Genomic DNA, 22,161 nt, shown 5'->3' on the forward strand with positions numbered 1-22,161 from the left:
TTATGGTTAAAAAATATAACTTAAGTAGTATTATTTTTATAATAATTAATGCCTATATTTCATTTACATACAAAAATATAGCTTTACTATGATACAATATTAAAAACTACTGTAACAACAAAATTAGGTTTGAGATTACTATAATATATAACTTGAATTATGTATTACGTAATGTAGTCAGTCTTTTAGGTTTCTGTAGTTTTAGCTTATCGTGAGTATCAAGGGTTCGATACTCATGAATATTTCAAGATTTGATAATTATAAATATCGATGATTCCCTTGTTATACTGAAGACAATATTAATACTTTTTATTAATGTTTGTATATAAAATGATCTAATTTTATTATGAAGTTAATCGTAAACTAAATGTTATATAATGTAAATAATATTAATTTTTGTAACAGCACCACACCCTGCAAGATTCACTTAGGTTGGAAGGTGTTCACTTAAGCCAATTATTCATTTTTATTATAGGAATAATCTTTTACTAAATTTTATTAAAATATTTAAACATATTCAGATATAAAAACATCTTTACCTTTAATTATGATGTTGACGGGCTTAAATTTAGTATTTTTAAACCACGTGTATTCTGAAACTGAGTCTAATATAGCTCATATACCATGTTATAATTGCCTTTTTTGCTAGTCTGTCTACATTTTCGTAACAAATTATGCATATATATCCAGGTGACTATTAAAAAAACTATTTTTATGGACTTTAAGTATTTCAAATATTATTAGGAAGTTTATAAACACTTTTTCCTAAGGTTTACACCACTGCTTGAGAGTCATTTAATAGTTGTAATTAATTCTACAACAACAAACAAATAATAACTCTCAACTATGACATGTTTGGCGCTACCGGCTTGTGCTAGCATATCTTGGAAGTGGTCGCGCTAGCTTATGGGTTGAGGAATTTCGATGAAAAAAGTATCATTGGATTTGTTATAAAAATTGAAAAATATTTTATATACCGTACATTTTTTATTCAACAGACGCCATTTTCTTAACACCTTTTATCCTCTTACATATTCAAACTATTCAAACCTTTCTATTCTGAATCGATGGGTTCAAATTGTTTACGTAAAGCAGAAAAAGAACTGGCCCAAGGATAGATTCCTGCGGGACTCCATGGGTGACCCTTGTTTTTGAAGATAAGGCACCCGAGATCTGCACACACTGCTCTCGGTTACTAAGATATGATCCAAGCCATTTTAGAGGCAGACCTCGTACACCACCCCTTTCTAACTTCTGCAACAGGGTTTTCTTGATGCACACAGTCAAATGCTTTGGAGAGGTTGAGAAATACGCTGAGCACGTGTTCACGCCTCTCCAGTCCATAGACAACATGTTCCATGGTTAGTTACAGCGTCTACTGTACTCCTTTTTTCCCTGAATCCGAATTGGGTCGGGCTGAGAATATAAAAACTTTAGAGGAAACTGTTGAGCTGTTCCAAGAAAAGTTTCTCAAAAATTTTGCTCAGCACCGGCAGAATAGAAATTGGACGGTAGTTGTTGGTTTGTAAAGGATCATTTTTTTTGAAAATCGGAATGACTTTCCCAGTTTTTAATTTTTATGGAAAGATTCCGGTTTAAAATGAACATTTTAATAATTTTGTAAGTGGTGTTAGTAAATGCCTGAAGCAATGCTTTAACATCCACATTGAAACTCCGTTGATGTCGAAGGTTTTTTGGAATTCAATCTTTGAATGACACGAACCACCTCCCCCTCCGTCACAGGAGTCAAAGCGAAGGATGATATCGGTCCGTGCAGGTTGTGAGCACGAGGACGAGGCACTGGTAAAACTGGATTAACAACGGCCACGTTTCAGAAAAAAGTGTTAAATTTGTTTGCTGTTTCGAAAGGATTTTTAAGAATTGTTTGATCAATTTTTATTGAGATGTTTTAGAGCTATTTGGTTTAATAGATTTAGAGTGACCATTTATGATTTCCCAAGCTAAATCTTATCGTTTAATATTTTAAAGTTTGAGGTGTTAATTTTGTTTTCAGTTCTTTATTTTCTGCTTCAAACTGTCTTAATGAACTTATCATCTTCTTGGTCTCTAAACTTTATTATTGTTCTATTTAAGTCAAACTACTCTACTTTTTTATTTTTCATTTAGTTTCAAATAATTAGTTCCAGGCAAGAAATTACGTACAAGAAATAACTGCGGCACCTGTCAGACTTAAAAAACAAACCAGCTCAGCCTCTAACCTGGTGGACAGGAGAAGAACTAGTTTTACTGTTCCCCTGGTGGCCAATAGTCAAACTACTCACTATCGTTAATTATGGCAGGGTTTGTTTGACAAATACAAATACATTGGATTTCTGCATGTTCAAATTCTGGTGTTCATCGATCTCGTCTTTATCATAAATGTATATTCAGATTTAATGTGTAGAGTGTGTAATTGATCTACGTAAAATCGTGCCAACATTGACATAAGGGAATGTTCTAGTGATGAGATACCATATAAAACTCACTTCCCAATTATCGTCTGAAAGCGGGTAATCGGTCTAAGCTAGCATGTGGATTTTAATTAAGATCTTTATTCTGTTGTATTTCTGAACACACTCCTTTCTTGTATTTTTATGTTTTATTGGGTAATCAACTTTACAAAAAATAAAATATAAAACTGTAGTGTCATTAACATTGCAACATTTTTAGTCGGGGGAAATATAAAACTTAGTAAAAATTTTTGTAAAAATAAAAACACTCATTTACGGTATTTTACTAACTACATTATTTTGGTATTAGGCTATTACAAACTAACGGTATATCCCATCACCCATACGAGCTTGTATGTCAGCATTCAGGTAAGAACGACCAACTACAGCTTCCAAATAAATAAACCCTTAAGAGGTAAATCTTAAGCTCAGCGACTACCGCTCTAATTGCCGTGATTTTTTGCTTACTAACACAGGTTAACGTAATTTCACCGAAAAAAATAATCCCGATTATCGCCGTAGCCGTTTACTCCCCCCCCCCAAAAAAAAATTTCGGAAAAAATAAAATTAAAAAAAAAAAACCTGACTGACATTGCATTTATTCGTTTTTTTTGGTCTTATTAGTTCGTAGGGCAGTAGTCCAGGTACTACTTCTAGTATAAACTCGTCTTATCTTATCAGTGATAAACGCGCGCCGGTTACCTTTTGCTTGTAATGAAACCTGCGTTAGTTCTGTCTGAGTTTTGTGTGTGTAAGCAGTCATGGCGTGATCTGGGCTTCGACTTTGCAAGCTCGAGTTAATTTTTTTTCTAAAAGAGCAAGCAGCGCAAAGCGCTGCGCAGCGGGCAAGCATCGCGTGATCTGAGTTTTGAATACGCAAGCTAGAGTCTTTTTAGCGTGTGACAAGAACCATCGCACGCCATGTCAATAACTTCACTAATTATTCCTTGTCAATGTGGGTTGGTTTGTTTACGTCTGGCGGTCAATCGAAGCCGTCCTATAGGTCACGTGACCCGCCCGGCCAATCGGAAACTTTCCTGTTTATCACGTGACTACTGTCAACTCATCAAGACGACCATGTTCCGCCATTGTTTTTAGTTTGATAGTCGAAAATCTCGTTATTTATGTGTTTTGTATTGCCAACATTTTACTGCCGAAAAACTGGTTTTTATATGTTAGCGATAATCCGGACTATTGTTTTCGGTGAAATTACGTTAACCTGTGTTAGTATGCAAAAATGAATTTTCTTAAACTATACTAGTTAGTGTTTTGAAATATTAACCTACTTTAATATTGTTAATCATGTTGAATTTACATAATATTACCTATTATGTTAGTACGTGCTATTTTATTTAAAAAGTACTAATAACTATTCTGATTTTTTTGGTTGATTCTTTGGTTCTTTTAATGAAAACCAACTTGTTCGAGTCCATTATTACATAAAGGGTGCAGGATAACTGAGTTTGGAATTTAAACTGTTACTTTTGGACGGAGAGTTTTGTTGAGTAAAAGATTTGTACATTAGGATATATTCAAAGCAAACATTCAAATTATCTAACTTACCTAAGAGTACCTACAAACGTTTTAGTCCTCCACGACACGTGATGTTTGGTCATCCTGGCGTTAATGGGCTCAGGGGATGGTCGGTTCTTGTACCTGGAGCGTCATATCAGCTGAAAAGAATTTTCTGGAAGTGAAGGGGAATCCATGTATGCTTTTCACGTCCCCCAGAATGATCAATAATAGATCAAAATTATTGATTATAATGAGGAGCGGAGTAAGAGGGGCTGGGAGTACTGAAGTGGGTGTAGAGTCGTGGGGCAACGAAACGATCCTGGTTGAGATTTGCGTAGGGGGTTGGCGGACGGAATACATCTTCTTTTATTTTCCTCAATCCTAGTGTATCCAGTATTCCTATCAAAACCACACATTCATGTAATCACAACTGTTTCGTTACTAAAACTCTCCGTCCGTAACAGTTTAATTCAACGTCTGTTCCGAAGCCTATTGTGATACAGATATAGCGTTTGAAAATATTTCATATCAAAACAAACACCTTTCTTCCGGAATACTCCGCATCAAGGCATCGATTGCACAATGAAATTATTTAAATAATTTGCTTCGTCCTAGAGAATGACCTGCTTTTAAGTGGTGTTAATCCAAAACGTCTATTAAAAAATATATTTCATATCAGCTTTCAATATTATTATTATTTTTTAGTAAACTACGCCCAATTATTAATATAACTAGAAGCCTTATTACTTTATAATTAGAGTCATTGACGTAAGAAAATAGTAACTAAATTTAAATTATGATAAAGATAATTTATTAATAAAACTCACGCCCCTGATACTCGTGTAGGCTCCTGTCTTCTTGCTGTAGTCCCATGCAGCAGAGGAAGACTTGTTGCACATAAGGAAGGTCTTGCAAATTTTCAGACAGTACAGTATGTAGTTCTCGTCACCAACAATGCCAGACACCTGAGGATCAATAATAGTATTAAAAATTATGGACTTTCAACTGACAGAGAATAACTATTGGGAAATTTATTTGAAGAGCTGGGACCTTTTAAAATGTAGAGGTATGTAGTCAACATAATCAGGAATTGGAACTTTCAGTTAATGACGATACCTAAACTCCTACTCAGAAGTATAAAATATATTGTAGCATAAGACTTGCGTACGTCAGGGTCCTAAATATGTTGTTTTCACTAACTAGTATCACAAACAGGCAGAAACATCTACTGGCCGTGGTTTTCTAAAACAGTGAATTTCACAGTTCAAATAAAAATAAATGTCAAGAGGTAACAATTATTTTCATCCCTTATACTGATACCAAACTATACAGTATTTTAATTCATAAAGTGATAACCACTTATTCAAACTTTAAAAATGTATAAAAGTTAGATTATATGAAGTATTCAACATAATTATACCAATATTATGGTCTGTAGCTGTACATATATTACACAACTTCTCGTGAGAATGATTTGAAGGTAAATGTATATTACATTTGAATGTTATCCCGGTTAGTAATCCTAGTTCGAAGAAAAAAATGAATTTTCTTAAACTATACTAGTTAGTGTTTGAAATATTAACCTACTTTAATATTGTTAATCATGTTGAATTTACATAATATTACCTATTATGTTAGTACGTGCTATTTTATTTAAAAAGTACTAATAACTATTCTGATTTTTTTGGTTGATTCTTTGGTTCTTTTAATGAAAACCAACTTGTTCGAGTCCATTATTACATAAAGGGTGCAGGATAACTGAGTTTGGAATTTAAACTGTTACTTTTGGACGGAGAGTTTTGTTGAGTAAAAGATTTGTACATTAGGATATATTCAAAGCAAACATTCAAATTATCTAACTTACCTAAGAGTACCTACAAACGTTTTAGTCCTCCACGACACGTGATGTTTGGTCATCCTGGCGTTAATGGGCTCAGGGGATGGTCGGTTCTTGTACCTGGAGCGTCATATCAGCTGAAAAGAATTTTCTGGAAGTGAAGGGGAATCCATGTATGCTTTTCACGTCCCCCAGAATGATCAATAATAGATCAAAATTATTGATTATAATGAGGAGCGGAGTAAGAGGGGCTGGGAGTACTGAAGTGGGTGTAGAGTCGTGGGGCAACGAAACGATCCTGGTTGAGATTTGCGTAGGGGGTTGGCGGACGGAATACATCTTCTTTTATTTTCCTCAATCCTAGTGTATCCAGTATTCCTATCAAAACCACACATTCATGTAATCACAACTGTTTCGTTACTAAAACTCTCCGTCCGTAACAGTTTAATTCAACGTCTGTTCCGAAGCCTATTGTGATACAGATATAGCGTTTGAAAATATTTCATATCAAAACAAACACCTTTCTTCCGGAATACTCCGCATCAAGGCATCGATTGCACAATGAAATTATTTAAATAATTTGCTTCGTCCTAGAGAATGACCTGCTTTTAAGTGGTGTTAATCCAAAACGTCTATTAAAAAATATATTTCATATCAGCTTTCAATATTATTATTATTTTTTAGTAAACTACGCCCAATTATTAATATAACTAGAAGCCTTATTACTTTATAATTAGAGTCATTGACGTAAGAAAATAGTAACTAAATTTAAATTATGATAAAGATAATTTATTAATTAAACTCACGCCCCTGATACTCGTGTAGGCTCCTGTCTTCTTGCTGTAGTCCCATGCAGCAGAGGAAGACTTGTTGCACATAGGGAAGGTCTTGCAAATTTTCAGACAGTACAGTATGTAGTTCTCGTCACCAACAATGCCAGACACCTGAGGATCAATAATAGTATTAAAAATTATGGACTTTCAACTGACAGAGAATAACTGTTGGGATATTTATTTGAAGAGCTGGGACCTTTTAAAATGTAGAGGTATGTAGTCAACATAATCAGGAATTGGAACTTTCAGTTAATGACGATACCTAAACTCCTACTCAGAAGTATAAAATATATTGTAGCATAAGACTTGCGTACGTCAGGGTCCTAAATATGTTGTTTTCACTAACTAGTATCACAAACAGGCAGAAACATCTACTGGCCGTGGTTTTCTAAAACAGTGAATTTCACAGTTCAAATAAAAATAAATGTCAAGAGGTAACAATTATTTTCATCCCTTATACTGATACCAAACTATACAGTATTTTAATTCATAAAGTGATAACCACTTATTCAAACTTTAAAAATGTATAAAAGTTAGATTATATGAAGTATTCAACATAATTATACCAATATTATGGTCTGTAGCTGTACATATATTACACAACTTCTCGTGAGAATGATTTGAAGGTAAATGTATATTACATTTGAATGTTATCCCGGTTAGTAATCCTAGTTCGAAGAAAAAAATGAATTTTCTTAAACTATACTAGTTAGTGTTTGAAATATTAACCTACTTTAATATTGTTAATCATGTTGAATTTACATAATATTACCTATTATGTTAGTACGTGCTATTTTATTTAAAAAGTACTAATAACTATTCTGATTTTTTTGGTTGATTCTTTGGTTCTTTTAATGAAAACCAACTTGTTCGAGTCCATTATTACATAAAGGGTGCAGGATAACTGAGTTTGGAATTTAAACTGTTACTTTTGGACGGAGAGTTTTGTTGAGTAAAAGATTTGTACATTAGGATATATTCAAAGCAAACATTCAAATTATCTAACTTACCTAAGAGTACCTACAAACGTTTTAGTCCTCCACGACACGTGATGTTTGGTCATCCTGGCGTTAATGGGCTCAGGGGATGGTCGGTTCTTGTACCTGGAGCGTCATATCAGCTGAAAAGAATTTTCTGGAAGTGAAGGGGAATCCATGTATGCTTTTCACGTCCCCCAGAATGATCAATAATAGATCAAAATTATTGATTATAATGAGGAGCGGAGTAAGAGGGGCTGGGAGTACTGAAGTGGGTGTAGAGTCGTGGGGCAACGAAACGATCCTGGTTGAGATTTGCGTAGGGGGTTGGCGGACGGAATACATCTTCTTTTATTTTCCTCAATCCTAGTGTATCCAGTATTCCTATCAAAACCACACATTCATGTAATCACAACTGTTTCGTTACTAAAACTCTCCGTCCGTAACAGTTTAATTCAACGTCTGTTCCGAAGCCTATTGTGATACAGATATAGCGTTTGAAAATATTTCATATCAAAACAAACACCTTTCTTCCGGAATACTCCGCATCAAGGCATCGATTGCACAATGAAATTATTTAAATAATTTGCTTCGTCCTAGAGAATGACCTGCTTTTAAGTGGTGTTAATCCAAAACGTCTATTAAAAAATATATTTCATATCAGCTTTCAATATTATTATTATTTTTTAGTAAACTACGCCCAATTATTAATATAACTAGAAGCCTTATTACTTTATAATTAGAGTCATTGACGTAAGAAAATAGTAACTAAATTTAAATTATGATAAAGATAATTTATTAATTAAACTCACGCCCCTGATACTCGTGTAGGCTCCTGTCTTCTTGCTGTAGTCCCATGCAGCAGAGGAAGACTTGTTGCACATAAGGAAGGTCTTGCAAATTTTCAGACAGTACAGTATGTAGTTCTCGTCACCAACAATGCCAGACACCTGAGGATCAATAATAGTATTAAAAATTATGGACTTTCAACTGACAGAGAATAACTGTTGGGATATTTATTTGAAGAGCTGGGACCTTTTAAAATGTAGAGGTATGTAGTCAACATAATCAGGAATTGGAACTTTCAGTTAATGACGATACCTAAACTCCTACTCAGAAGTATAAAATATATTGTAGCATAAGACTTGCGTACGTCAGGGTCCTAAATATGTTGTTTTCACTAACTAGTATCACAAACAGGCAGAAACATCTACTGGCCGTGGTTTTCTAAAACAGTGAATTTCACAGTTCAAATAAAAATAAATGTCAAGAGGTAACAATTATTTTCATCCCTTATACTGATACCAAACTATACAGTATTTTAATTCATAAAGTGATAACCACTTATTCAAACTTTAAAAATGTATAAAAGTTAGATTATATGAAGTATTCAACATAATTATACCAATATTATGGTCTGTAGCTGTACATATATTACACAACTTCTCGTGAGAATGATTTGAAGGTAAATGTATATTACATTTGAATGTTATCCCGGTTAGTAATCCTAGTTCGAAGAAAAAAATGAATTTTCTTAAACTATACTAGTTAGTGTTTGAAATATTAACCTACTTTAATATTGTTAATCATGTTGAATTTACATAATATTACCTATTATGTTAGTACGTGCTATTTTATTTAAAAAGTACTAATAACTATTCTGATTTTTTTTGTTGATTCTTTGGTTCTTTTAATGAAAACCAACTTGTTCGAGTCCATTATTACATAAAGGGTGCAGGATAACTGAGTTTGGAATTTAAACTGTTACTTTTGGACGGAGAGTTTTGTTGAGTAAAAGATTTGTACATTAGGATATATTCAAAGCAAACATTCAAATTATCTAACTTACCTAAGAGTACCTACAAACGTTTTAGTCCTCCACGACACGTGATGTTTGGTCATCCTGGCGTTAATGGGCTCAGGGGATGGTCGGTTCTTGTACCTGGAGCGTCATATCAGCTGAAAAGAATTTTCTGGAAGTGAAGGGGAATCCATGTATGCTTTTCACGTCCCCCAGAATGATCAATAATAGATCAAAATTATTGATTATAATGAGGAGCGGAGTAAGAGGGGCTGGGAGTACTGAAGTGGGTGTAGAGTCGTGGGGCAACGAAACGATCCTGGTTGAGATTTGCGTAGGGGGTTGGCGGACGGAATACATCTTCTTTTATTTTCCTCAATCCTAGTGTATCCAGTATTCCTATCAAAACCACACATTCATGTAATCACAACTGTTTCGTTACTAAAACTCTCCGTCCGTAACAGTTTAATTCAACGTCTGTTCCGAAGCCTATTGTGATACAGATATAGCGTTTGAAAATATTTCATATCAAAACAAACACCTTTCTTCCGGAATACTCCGCATCAAGGCATCGATTGCACAATGAAATTATTTAAATAATTTGCTTCGTCCTAGAGAATGACCTGCTTTTAAGTGGTGTTAATCCAAAACGTCTATTAAAAAATATATTTCATATCAGCTTTCAATATTATTACTATTTTTCAGTAAACTACGCCCAATTATTAATATAACTAGAAGGGCCTTATTACTTTATAATTAGAGTCATTGACGTAAGAAAATAGTAACTAAATTTAAATTATGATAAAGATAATTTATTAATAAAACTCACGCCCCTGATACTCGTGTAGGCTCCTGTCTTCTTGCTGTAGTCCCATGCAGCAGAGGAAGACTTGTTGCACATAGGGAAGGTCTTGCAAATTTTCAGACAGTACAGTATGTAGTTCTCGTCACCAACAATGCCAGACACCTGAGGATCAATAATAGTATTAAAAATTATGGACTTTCAACTGACAGAGAATAACTGTTGGGATATAAATACAATTGACCGCAGGTATTGATACTGTGGTAGTTTGATTGTTTTTTTAAGAATAACAGATTAGAGTTATATATTTATTATTATTAATCTTAAATTTTGTTTTGGTTTAATTGAGTACATAGCTTTTTTATCCTCATAAACAGTATTATTTATTATAAATTTAATTAATTAACTATTAAAAATCAAGCTAATTCATAGTGCAAGGCAAGTGATGTTCAAAGCGTAAGAAAGATGTCCAAGGTTGTTTTTTATTTGTATTATCCTTGATTGTGAATCCCTCAGGATTCATAATCGGGAGTATTATCTATCTGCAATTATTTCACAAATGTGCATCTCTGTCTGTCTATAAGACATGCAGTGTCGGCAGTTAGGATTTAAAAGAAAGATTTTTTGTTTACTAAAACCATTACTTAAGTAAGTTGACTATCCTCTGTTTTGTTGTTATTCTTTGTTTGTATGTTTGTTTTTTAAATCCACAAGTAAGTTTGTTTTTAATTACTTTTTGTGTTCGTTTTGTAAGATATGTTGTGAGAAATATAATATTTAGTTGTTATATATAACTATTATTTAAGTAAATTTTATTGTTTAAATTTAGGAAATGATTCGTTTTTTGTCATTGGTTTTTTAAACTCACAGGGAATGTTTTGTTTAATTATTATATAATTTCTTATTATTTATTAAATGTTGTAAATGAAATATCTTTATTTTTAGAAAGTATCAAATAATATACAAAATGGTGTAATTAGTAAAAATATTTACCGTCATAATAAACATTAACCGTCATAGTAAAAATTATGTATAACATCTAATATCAATAACAACCAATACTCATAAATGTTATTAATTTTTTTATTTTTTACATTTTTATTTCCCATTATTTGTAATCATTGTTGCGGCGCATTTTACTTTAGTATTAATTCAATAAAATTTAAAATAAGAGGATAAGTGTCTAAAAGACCGAGTAAATTAAAAAATCATGCTGTTATATTACAAGTAGTATTACACATTTCATGTTACAACTTTTAAATTAAGGCAAAATTGTAAATATGCTAGTATTAGTAGGCTGGGCAGGTGGGCTGTGCGGAACTTATGACAACCAAAAAACGTAGTTGATGATGACGGCACTAACCTTTTTACCATTACTTGTTCAGTTTTGAAGAATATAAATCAGTATGGTGATTTTTTTACGACTAATCTGGAGGATTGCAGCCTAAATATTTTCCACTGCAATATAAGATCATATGCAAAAAACTTTGATGAATTAGCTAAATTTATAGAAATCGTTGAGATGTCGGTTTGGATGCGATAGTTTTGACAGAGTGTTGGCTGGTGGGTGGGGGAGGGGGCGGAGGCTCGACTGGAGGGGTTTGACTGTCACAGAACTGACAGACAACGGAACAAGAACGATGGAGTGGTCGTGTATGTAGGGAAACACATATCTTCAACTGTAAAACAAGTGGGCTTTAGGGACGTTTACGGTATTGCGTTAGATTTTTATATTTTTTAACAAACGTTTTTAATGTACTAGCTTTATACAGGACTTTTGACAGTGACATGGATATGTTCTTGGAAGGATTACACAATTATTATAAATTTATGGGTAGAAACAAAATGTGCATATTACTAGGAGACATAAACTTGGACTTACTAAAAAATGACGTACACATTGACGAATATAAAAACTGCTGTGTTGAAGCGGGACTTGTTACAATGTATTGATAAACCTACCAGAGTAACTGAAAAGAGTCAGTCCAGCATCGACCATATTTTTCGTACGATACAGTGACATGACCAAGGTGAAAGCCGCCATTTTCCAGGACGGCTTTTACGGACCATTACAGTACTGCCCTTACGATAACAGAAAACTGCTACGGACACTGACACTCAACTCCCCCCTCGCACTTTACGTAGACCATGCCCTACTCACTGGACAACCTCGCCAAGTCCGACTGGGAGGCAGTGTTGAACTGTCTGGAAGTCGATAGTTGTGCTAATATCTTATGCGAAAATATCAAAAACTCAATAGAAAGTTCTAAAAAGTAGTAAAAAAACGAAACAGACGAGAAGAAAAAAATTGAAACCATGGATCACATATGAGCTAATCCGAGCAATACGTGAGCGGGATAAATTAAGTAAAGTGGTAAAAAAACAACCATTTAACCCAATTGTCAGACGAATCTTTCGAGCACATCGCGCAAATGTCAGTAACTTGATCAAGCAAACAAAAAGGAATTATTATAGATCAAAGATTGATCAATCCGGAAAAGATCCAAAAATTCTCTGGGGAATTATTAAAGAATTGGAGGGAGGGATGTACAAAAAGACGTTTTTAAAATCCAAAAATATTGTCCACATATTAATGTAAACAACGATTTGTTTAAAAATGTAGCAGACGAATTTAATAACTTCTTTGTGAATGTAGGCGAAATATTAGCAAACAACATTAACCCTAGCGGCGACCCAGTGTGACTGACGAGGACTATCGACAGAACAGTTGTTTCACACTGCATACTGTTACAGAGGAACACATCTTACGTCATGTATCCGGTCTGCGGGGAGGGTCTGCCCCCGGTTTGCGATGGCATTTCAGCTGAAGTTCTTAAATTTAATTTGAATATTCTTTGCAAACCTTTACTACACTTAATCAATTTGAGCATTAGTTCTGGTACTTTCCCAAATATTTTTAAAATAGCTAAAGTTATACCGATTCATAAAGCCGACGAATATACCGATAAAAGTAATTTCCGACCGATATCTCTGCTAAGTGTTTTGTCTAAAATATTGGAAAAAATAATAAAAGAACAGCTGGTAGAATATCTCTTTACTCATGATATTATGTCGAAGAATCAGTATGGATTCCGGTCAGACAAAAACATTTCAAATGCTCTATTCGATGTCTGCAGAGAAATAAATCAAGCAATAGCAGGTCAAGAGCGTCTAATGTTAATTTTTTTTAGATCTAAAAAAGGCATTTGATTCTGTAAACAGGAATAAGCTCTTAGATAAGCTTAAGGCTGTGGGTGTTCGGGGCGGCGCTCTTTCGTGGTTCCAGTCCTACCTCACAGATAGGCGACAGATAACAACGATCTGTGGTGTCAACAGCGATCAAATGCCCATTAATTACGAGTGATCCAAGGAAGCACACTTGGGCCCATTTTATTTCTATTATATATCAATAATATATCTAAGTTGAATATAACAAGTAAAATTAGTTCTTTTTGCCGATGACACTCTTATTTTAACGCGGGGAAAGACCTGGAATGAAGTACGCTTAAATGCTCTAAGTGATTTGGCAATAGTGAAAACATGGCTCGATCAAAATATTTTAACACTAAACATTTCAAAAACTAAATTTATGCCAATTTCGTTGTCTACACAATCAGATTATGTACTCTCTGACTTGACCATTCACTCTTGTGGAAATTACACAAACACTAATTGTAACTGTGGAAATATACAGCGTGTTAGCAGTTACATATATCTGGGAATTATATTTGATAATCGTATGAAATGGACGGAACATGTTTGAGTATTTGAAAAACAGATTAAGGAAATATATTTTTGCTTTTAAAGAGTTAACAAATATTCTGAACGTAAACGAAATTAGAGTAGCTTATTTGCATTTGTACAGTCGATTCTGTCTTTTGGTATTATTGCGTGGGGTGGAGCAAATAAAACTTTAATTCATAAACCTTAGTATAATTCAAAAATCAATATTAAAAGCTGCTTTTAGGAAGAGTAAAACGTTGCCCGACCAGTACCCTATTCCAAGAGACTAGAGTTTTTACGGTCAGACAAATTTTCATTAAAACTGTATTAATACACACGTTCAATAATTTTACCGAAATATTTATTCCAATTACTCATAATTACAGCACTAGATACTCTAGAAACATAGGAATTACTACCTCCAATCTTATTAAATCTTTTTCAAACTACTAATTGTTATTACATTTCTCAACTACTCTACCGAAATTTGTGCTTAAAATATGAAGGCGTAGAACTTTTTCAAACAACTGCATTATCGACTTTTAAAAGGAAAGTGTCGGAACTGCTTATCAGTCTCAGTGACGAGGAAGTCGAGGCCCTCATTGTGACCGGGTTACAACAGGCGGACCTGACCTTGACCCCCCTCACCTACCCTCAGTCATTGCGTCGTGTATTGTTGCGTCCGGCTGCCCCTGGAAGGAAATAGTTGTATCCGACAGATATTAGATTGTTATGGTTTGATATATTTTTATTTATTTTTTTATTATTTTAGCATAAAGAGGTGGGTTTTGTTGTCATCGTTAACTGATTGCTCCAAAACTATAAAACATTAATGTATTGTATTTCTTTTATTGTTTTACTATTTAAATTTTTTCTTAATTACAAAATATTCTATCACATAAACTAATTTTTTTTTTTCTAAAAATCCGTTCCTATATCGTTGCCATAATGGCTCGGGTCTACGCACAGGCTACTTGCCCATGTAGACCCTATTTTTCCCTGATGGAATAGTATTATTGAATATTTTGCAGCCGTTTTTTTACCATATTTAGATGATGATCTATTATGTTAATAATGGATGTAGGATTTATAGTAATATAGATACATTGTACGTGTTTATTAATTTGTATTTGGGAAATAAATATTATTCATTCATTCATTTCATTTATTTGAAGAGCTGGGACCTTTTAAAATGTAGAGGTATGTAGTCAACATAATCAGGAATTGGAACTTTCAGTTAATGACGATACCTAAACTCCTACTCAGAAGTATAAAATATATTGTAGCATAAGACTTGCGTACGTCAGGGTCCTAAATATGTTGTTTTCACTAACTAGTATCACAAACAGGCAGAAACATCTACTGGCCGTGGTTTTCTAAAACAGTGAATTTCACAGTTCAAATAAAAATAAATGTCAAGAGGTAACAATTATTTTCATCCCTTATACTGATACCAAACTATACAGTATTTTAATTCATAAAGTGATAACCACTTATTCAAACTTTAAAAATGTATAAAAAGTTAGATTATATGAAGTATTCAACATAATTATACCAATATTATGGTCTGTAGCTGTACATATATTACACAACTTCTCGTGAGAATGATTTGAAGGTAAATGTATATTACATTTGAATGTTATCCCGGTTAGTAATCCTAGTTCGAAGAAAAAAATGAATTTTCTTAAACTATACTAGTTAGTGTTTGAAATATTAACCTACTTTAATATTGTTAATCATGTTGAATTTACATAATATTACCTATTATGTTAGTACGTGCTATTTTATTTAAAAAGTAATAATAAAAATTCTTATTTTTTTGGTTGATTCTTTGGTTCTTTTAATGAAAACCAACTTGTTCGAGTCCATTATTACATAAAGGGTGCAGGATAACTGAGTTTGGAATTTAAACTGTTACTTTTGGACGGAGAGTTTTGTTGAGTAAAAGATTTGTACATTAGGATATATTCAAAGCAAACATTCAAATTATCTAACTTACCTAAGAGTACCTACAAACATTTTAGTCCTCCACGACACGTGATGTTTGGTCATCCTGGCGTTAATGGGCTCAGGGGATGGTCGGTTCTTGTACCTGGAGCGTCATATCAGCTGAAAAGAATTTTCTGGAAGTGAAGGGGAATCCATGTATGCTTTTCACGTCCCCCAGAATGATCAATAATAGATCAAAATTATTGATTATAATGAGGAGCGGAGTAAGAGGGGCTGGGAGTACTGAAGTGGGTGTAGAGTCTTGGGGCAACGAAACGATCCTGGTTGAGATTTGCGTAGGGGGTTGGCGGACGGAATACATCTTCTTTTATTTTCCTCAATCCTAGTGTATCCAGTATTCCTATCAAAACCACACATTCAATTAATCACAACTGTTTCGTTACTAAAACTCTCCGTCCGTAACAGTTTTAATTCAACGTCTGTTCCGAAGCCTATTGTGATACAGATATAGCGTTTGAAAATATTTCATATCAAAACAAACACCTTTCTTCCGGAATACTCCGCATCAAGGCATCGATTGCACAATGAAATTATTTAAATAATTTGCTTCGTCCTAGAGAATGACCTGCTTTTAAGTGGTGTTAATCCAAAACGTCTATTAAAAAATATATTTCATATCAGCTTTCAATATTATTACTATTTTTCAGTAAACTACGCCCAATTATTAATATAACTAGAAGGACCTTATTACTTTATAATTAGAGTCATTGACGTAAGAAAATAGTAACTAAATTTAAATTATGATAAAGATAATTTATTAATAAAACTCACGCCCCTGATACTCGTGTAGGCTCCTGTCTTCTTGCTGTAGTCCCATGCAGCAGAGGAAGACTTGTTGCACATAGGGAAGGTCTTGCAAATTTTCAGACAGTACAGTATGTAGTTTCTCATCACCAACAATGCCAGACACCTGAGGATCAATAATATTATTAGAAATTATGGACTTTCAACTGACAGAGAATAACTGTTGGGATATAAATACAATTGACCGCAGGTATTGATACTGTGGTAGTTTGATTGTTTTTTTAAGAATAACAGATTAGAGTTATATATTTATTATTATTAATCTTAAATTTTGTTTTGGTTTAATTGAGTACATAGCTTTTTTTATCCTCATAAACAGTATTATTTATTATAAATTTAATTAATTAACTATTAAAAATCAAGCTAATTCATAGTGCAAGGCAAGTGATGTTCAAAAAGCGTAAGAAAGATTCCAAGGTTGTTTTTTATTTGTATTATCCTTGATTGTGAATCCCTCAGGATTCATAATCGGGAGTATTATCTATCTGCAATTATTTCACAATGTGCATCTCTGTCTGTCTATAAGACATGCAGTGTCAGCAGTTAGGATTTAAAAGAAAGATTTTTGTTTACTAAAACCATTACTTGAGTAAGTTGACTATCCTCTGTTTTGTTGTTATTCTTTGTTTGGTATGTTTGTTTTTTAAATCCACAAGTAAGTTTTGTTTTAATTACTTTTTGTGTTCGTTTTGTAAGATATGTTGTGAGAAATATAATATTTAGTTGTTATATATAACTATTATTTAAGTAAATTTTATTGTTTAAATTTAGGAAATGATTCGTTTTTTGTCATTGGTTTTTTAAACTCACAGGGAATGTTTTGTTTAATTATTATAATTTCTTATTATTTATTAAATGTTGTAAATGAAATATCTTTATTTTAGAAAGTATCAAATAATATACAAAATGGTGTAATTAGTAAAAATATTTACCGTCATAATAAACATTAACCGTCATAGTAAAAATTATGTATAACATCTAATATCAATAACAACCAATACTCATAAATGTTATTAATTTTTTATTTTTTACATTTTTATTTCCCATTATTTGTAATCATTGTGCGGCGCATTTTACTTTAGTATTAATTCAATAAAATTTAAAATAAGAGGATAAGTGTCTAAAAGACCGAGTAAATTAAAAAATCATGCTGTTATATTACAAGTAGTATTACACATTTCATGTTACAACTTTTAAATTAAGGCAAAATTGTAAATATGCTAGTATTAGTAGGCTGGGCAGGTGGGCTGTGCGGAACTTATGACAACCAAAAACGTAGTTGATGATGACGGCACTAACCTTTTTACCATTACTTGTTCAGTTTTGAAGAATATAAATCAGTATGGTGATTTTTTTTACGACTAATCTGGAGGATTGCAGCCTAAATATTTTCCACTGCAATATAAGATCATATGCAAAAAACTTTGATGAATTAGCTATATTTATAGAATCGTTGAGATGTCGGTTGGATGCGATAGTTTTGACAGAGTGTTGGCTGGTGGGTGGGGGAGGGGCGGAGGCTCGACTGGAGGGGTTTGACTGTCACAGAACTGACAGACAACGGAACAAGAACGATGGAGTGGTCGTGTATGTAGGGAAACACATATCTTCAACTGTCAAAAACAAGTGGCTTTAGGGGACGTTTACGGTATTGCGTTAGATTTTATATTTTTTAACAAACGTTTTAATGTACTAGCTTTATACAGGACTTTTGACAGTGACATGGATATGTTTCTTGGAAGGATTACACAATTATTATAAATTTATGGGTAGAAACAAAATGTGCATATTACTAGGAGACATAAACTTGGACTTACTAAAAAATGACGTACACATTGACGAATATAAAAAACTGCTGTGTTGAAGCGGGACTTGTACAATGTATTTGATAAACCTACCAGAGTAACTGAAAAAGAGTCAGTCCAGCATCGATCGACCATATTTTCGTACGATACAGTGACATGACCAAGGTGAAAGCCGCCATTTTCCAGACGCTTTTTAACGGACCATTACAGTACTGCCCTTACGATAACAGAAACTGCTACGGACACTGACACTCAACTCCCCCCTCGCACTTACGTAGAACCATTGCCCTACTCACTGACAACCTCGCCAAGTCCGACTGGGAGGCAGTGTTGAACTGTCTGGAAGTCGATAGTTGTGCTAATATCTTATGAGCGAAAATATCAAAAACTCAATAGAAAGTTCTAAAAAGTAGTAAAAAACGAACAGACGAGAAAGAAAAAAATTGAAACCATGGATCACATATGAGCTAATCCGAGCAATACGTGAGCGGGATAAATTAAGTAAAGTGGTAAAAAAACAACCATTTAACCCAATTGTCAGACGAATCTTTCGAGCACATCGCGCAAATGTCAGTAACTTGATCAAGCAAACAAAAAGGAATTATTATAGATCAAAGATTGATCAATCCGGAAAAGATCCAAAAATTCTCTGGGAATTATTAAAGAATTGGCAGGGAGGGATGTACAAAAAGACGATTTTTAAAATCCAAAAATATTGTCCACCATATTAATGTAAACAACGATTTGTTTTAAAAATGTAGCAGACGAATTTAATAACTTTCTTTGTGAATGTAGGCGAAATATTAGCAAACAACATTAACCCTAGCGGCGACCCAGTTGTGACTGACGAGGACTATCGACAGAACAGTTGTTTCACACTGCATACTGTTACAGAGAGGAACACAGATCTTACGTCATGTATCCGGTCTGCGGGGAGGGTCTGCCCCCCGGTTGCGATGGCATTTCAGCTGAAGTTCTTAAATTTAATTTGAATATTCTTTGCAAACCTTTACTACACTTAATCAATTTGAGCATTAGTTCTGGTACTTTCCCAAATATTTTTAAAATAGCTAAAGTTATACCGATTCATAAAGCCGACGAATATACCGATAAAAGTAATTTCCGACCGATATCTCTGCTAAGTGTTTTTGTCTAAAATATTGGAAAAAATAATAAAAGAACAGCTGGTAGAATATCTCTTTTACTCATGATATTATGTCGAAGAAATCAGTATGGATTCTTCCGGGTCAGACAATAAAAAAACATTTCAAATGCTCTATTCGAATGTCTGCAGAGAAATAAATCAAGCAATAGCAGGTCAAGAGCGTCTAATGTTAAATTTTTTTAGATCTAAAAAAGGCATTTGATTCTGTAAACAGGAATAAGCTTTTCTTAGATAAGCTTAAGGGCTGTGGTGTTCGGTTTTCGGGCGGCGCTCTTTCGTGGTTTCCAGTCCTACCTCACAGATAGGCGACAGATAACAACGATCTTGTGGTGTCAACAGCGATCAAATGCCCATTAATTACGGAGTGATCCAAGGAAGCACACTTGGGCCCATTTTATTTCTATTATATATCAATAATATATCTAAGTTGAATATAACAAGTAAATTAGTTCTTTTTTGCCGATGACACTCTTATTTTAAACGCGGGGGAAAGACCTGGAATGAAGTACGCTTAAATGCTCTAAGTGATTTGGCAATAGTGAAAAACATGGCTCGATCAAAATATTTTAAACACTAAACATTTCAAAAACTAAATTTATGCCAATTTCGTTGTCTACACAATCAGATTATGTACTCTCTGACTTGACCATTCACTCTTGTGGAAATTACACAAACACTAATTGTAACTGTGGAAATATACAGCGTGTTAGCAGTTACAAATATCTGGGAATTATATTTGAATAATCGTATGAAATGGACGGAACATGTTGAGTATTTGAAAAACAGATTAAGGAAATATATTTTTGCTTTTAAAGAGTTAACAAATATTCTGAAACGTAAACGAAATTAGAGTAGCTTATTTTGCATTTGTACAGTCGATTCTGTCTTTTGGTATTATTGCGGTGGGGTGGAGCAAATAAAACTTTAATTCATAACCTTAGTATAATTCAAAAATCAATATTAAAAGCTGCTTTTAGGAAGAGTAAACGTTGCCCGACCAGTACCCTATTCCAAGAGACTAGAGTTTTTACGGTCAGACAAAATTTTCATTAAAACTGTATTAATACACACGTTCAATAATTTTACCGAAATATTTATTCCAATTACTCATAATTACAGCACTAGATACTCTAGAAACATAGGAATTACTACCTCCAATCTTATTAAATCTTTTTCAACTACTAATTGTTATTACATTTCTCAACTACTCTACCGAAATTTGTGCTTAAAATATGAAGGCCGTAGAAACTTTTTCAAACAACTGCATTATCGACTTTTAAAAGGAAAGTGTCGGAACTGCTTATCAGTCTCAGTGACGAGGAAGTCGAGGCCCTCATTGTGACCGGTACAACAGGCGGAACCTGACCTTGACCCCCCTCCACCAACCCCTCAGTCATTGCGTCGTGTATTGTTGCGTCCCGGCTGCCCCTGGAAGGAAATAGTTGTATCCGACAGATATTAGATTGTTATGGTTTTGATATATTTTTATTTATTTTTTTATTTTTAGCTTTAAAGAGGTGGGGTTTGTTGTCATCGTTAACTGATTGCTCCAAAACTATAAACATTAATGTATTGTATTTCTTTTATTGTTTTACTATTTAATTTTTTCTTAATTACAAAAATATTCTATCACATAAACTAATTTTTTTTTTCTAAAAATCCGTTTCCTATATTGTTGCCATAATGGCTCGGGTCTACGCACAGGCTAACTTGCCCATGTAGACCCTATTTTTCCCTGATGGAATAGTATTATTGAATATTTAGCAGCCGTTTTTACCATATTTAGATGATGATCTATTATGTTAATAATGGATGTAGGATTTATAGTAATATAGATACATTGTACGTGTTATTAATTTGTATTTGGGAAATAAATATTATTCATTCATTCATTCATTTATTTCAAGAGCTGGGACCTTTTAAAATGTAAGGTATGTAGTCAACATAATCAGGAATTGGAACTTTCAGTTAATGACGATACCTAAACTCCTACTCAGAAGTATAAAATATATTGTAGCATAAAGACTTCCGTACGTCAGGGTCCTAAATATGTTGTTTTCACTAACCTAGTATCACAAACAGGCAGAAACATCTACTGGCCCGTGGTTTTCTAAAACAGTGAATTTCACAGTTCAAATAAAAATAAATGTCAAGAGGTAACAATTATTTTCATCCCTTATACTGATACCAAAACTATACAGTATTTTAATTCATAAAGTGATAACCACTTATTCAAACTTTAAAAATGTATTAAAGTTAGATTATATGAAGTATTCAACATAATTATACCAATATTATGGTATGTAGCTGTACATATATTACACGACTTCTCGTGAGAATGATTTGAAGGTAAATATATATTACATTTGAATGTTATCCCGGTTAGTAATCCTAGTTCTAAGAAAAAAATGAATTTTCTTAAACTATACTAGTTAGTGT

General features: G+C 33.4%; 1 long non-coding RNA gene across 1 annotated transcript; it reads right to left on the minus strand.

Annotated features, from left to right (window-relative positions):
- Positions 1-3,867: 3,867 nt before the first annotated feature.
- On the minus strand, positions 3,868-16,160 carry LOC124373458. Its single transcript, XR_006923437.1, has 5 exons — positions 15,938-16,160; positions 9,462-9,812; positions 7,646-7,996; positions 5,830-6,180; positions 3,868-4,364 (listed from the first exon to the last, which is right to left on the minus strand). It is a non-coding gene; the product is annotated as an uncharacterized LOC124373458 (long non-coding RNA).
- Positions 16,161-22,161: the final 6,001 nt, after the last annotated feature.

The sequence above is a fragment of the Homalodisca vitripennis genome, unplaced genomic scaffold (assembly GCF_021130785.1).
Source record: "Homalodisca vitripennis isolate AUS2020 unplaced genomic scaffold, UT_GWSS_2.1 ScUCBcl_5612;HRSCAF=12414, whole genome shotgun sequence".
Classification (NCBI taxonomy): Eukaryota; Metazoa; Arthropoda; class Insecta; order Hemiptera; family Cicadellidae; genus Homalodisca; species Homalodisca vitripennis.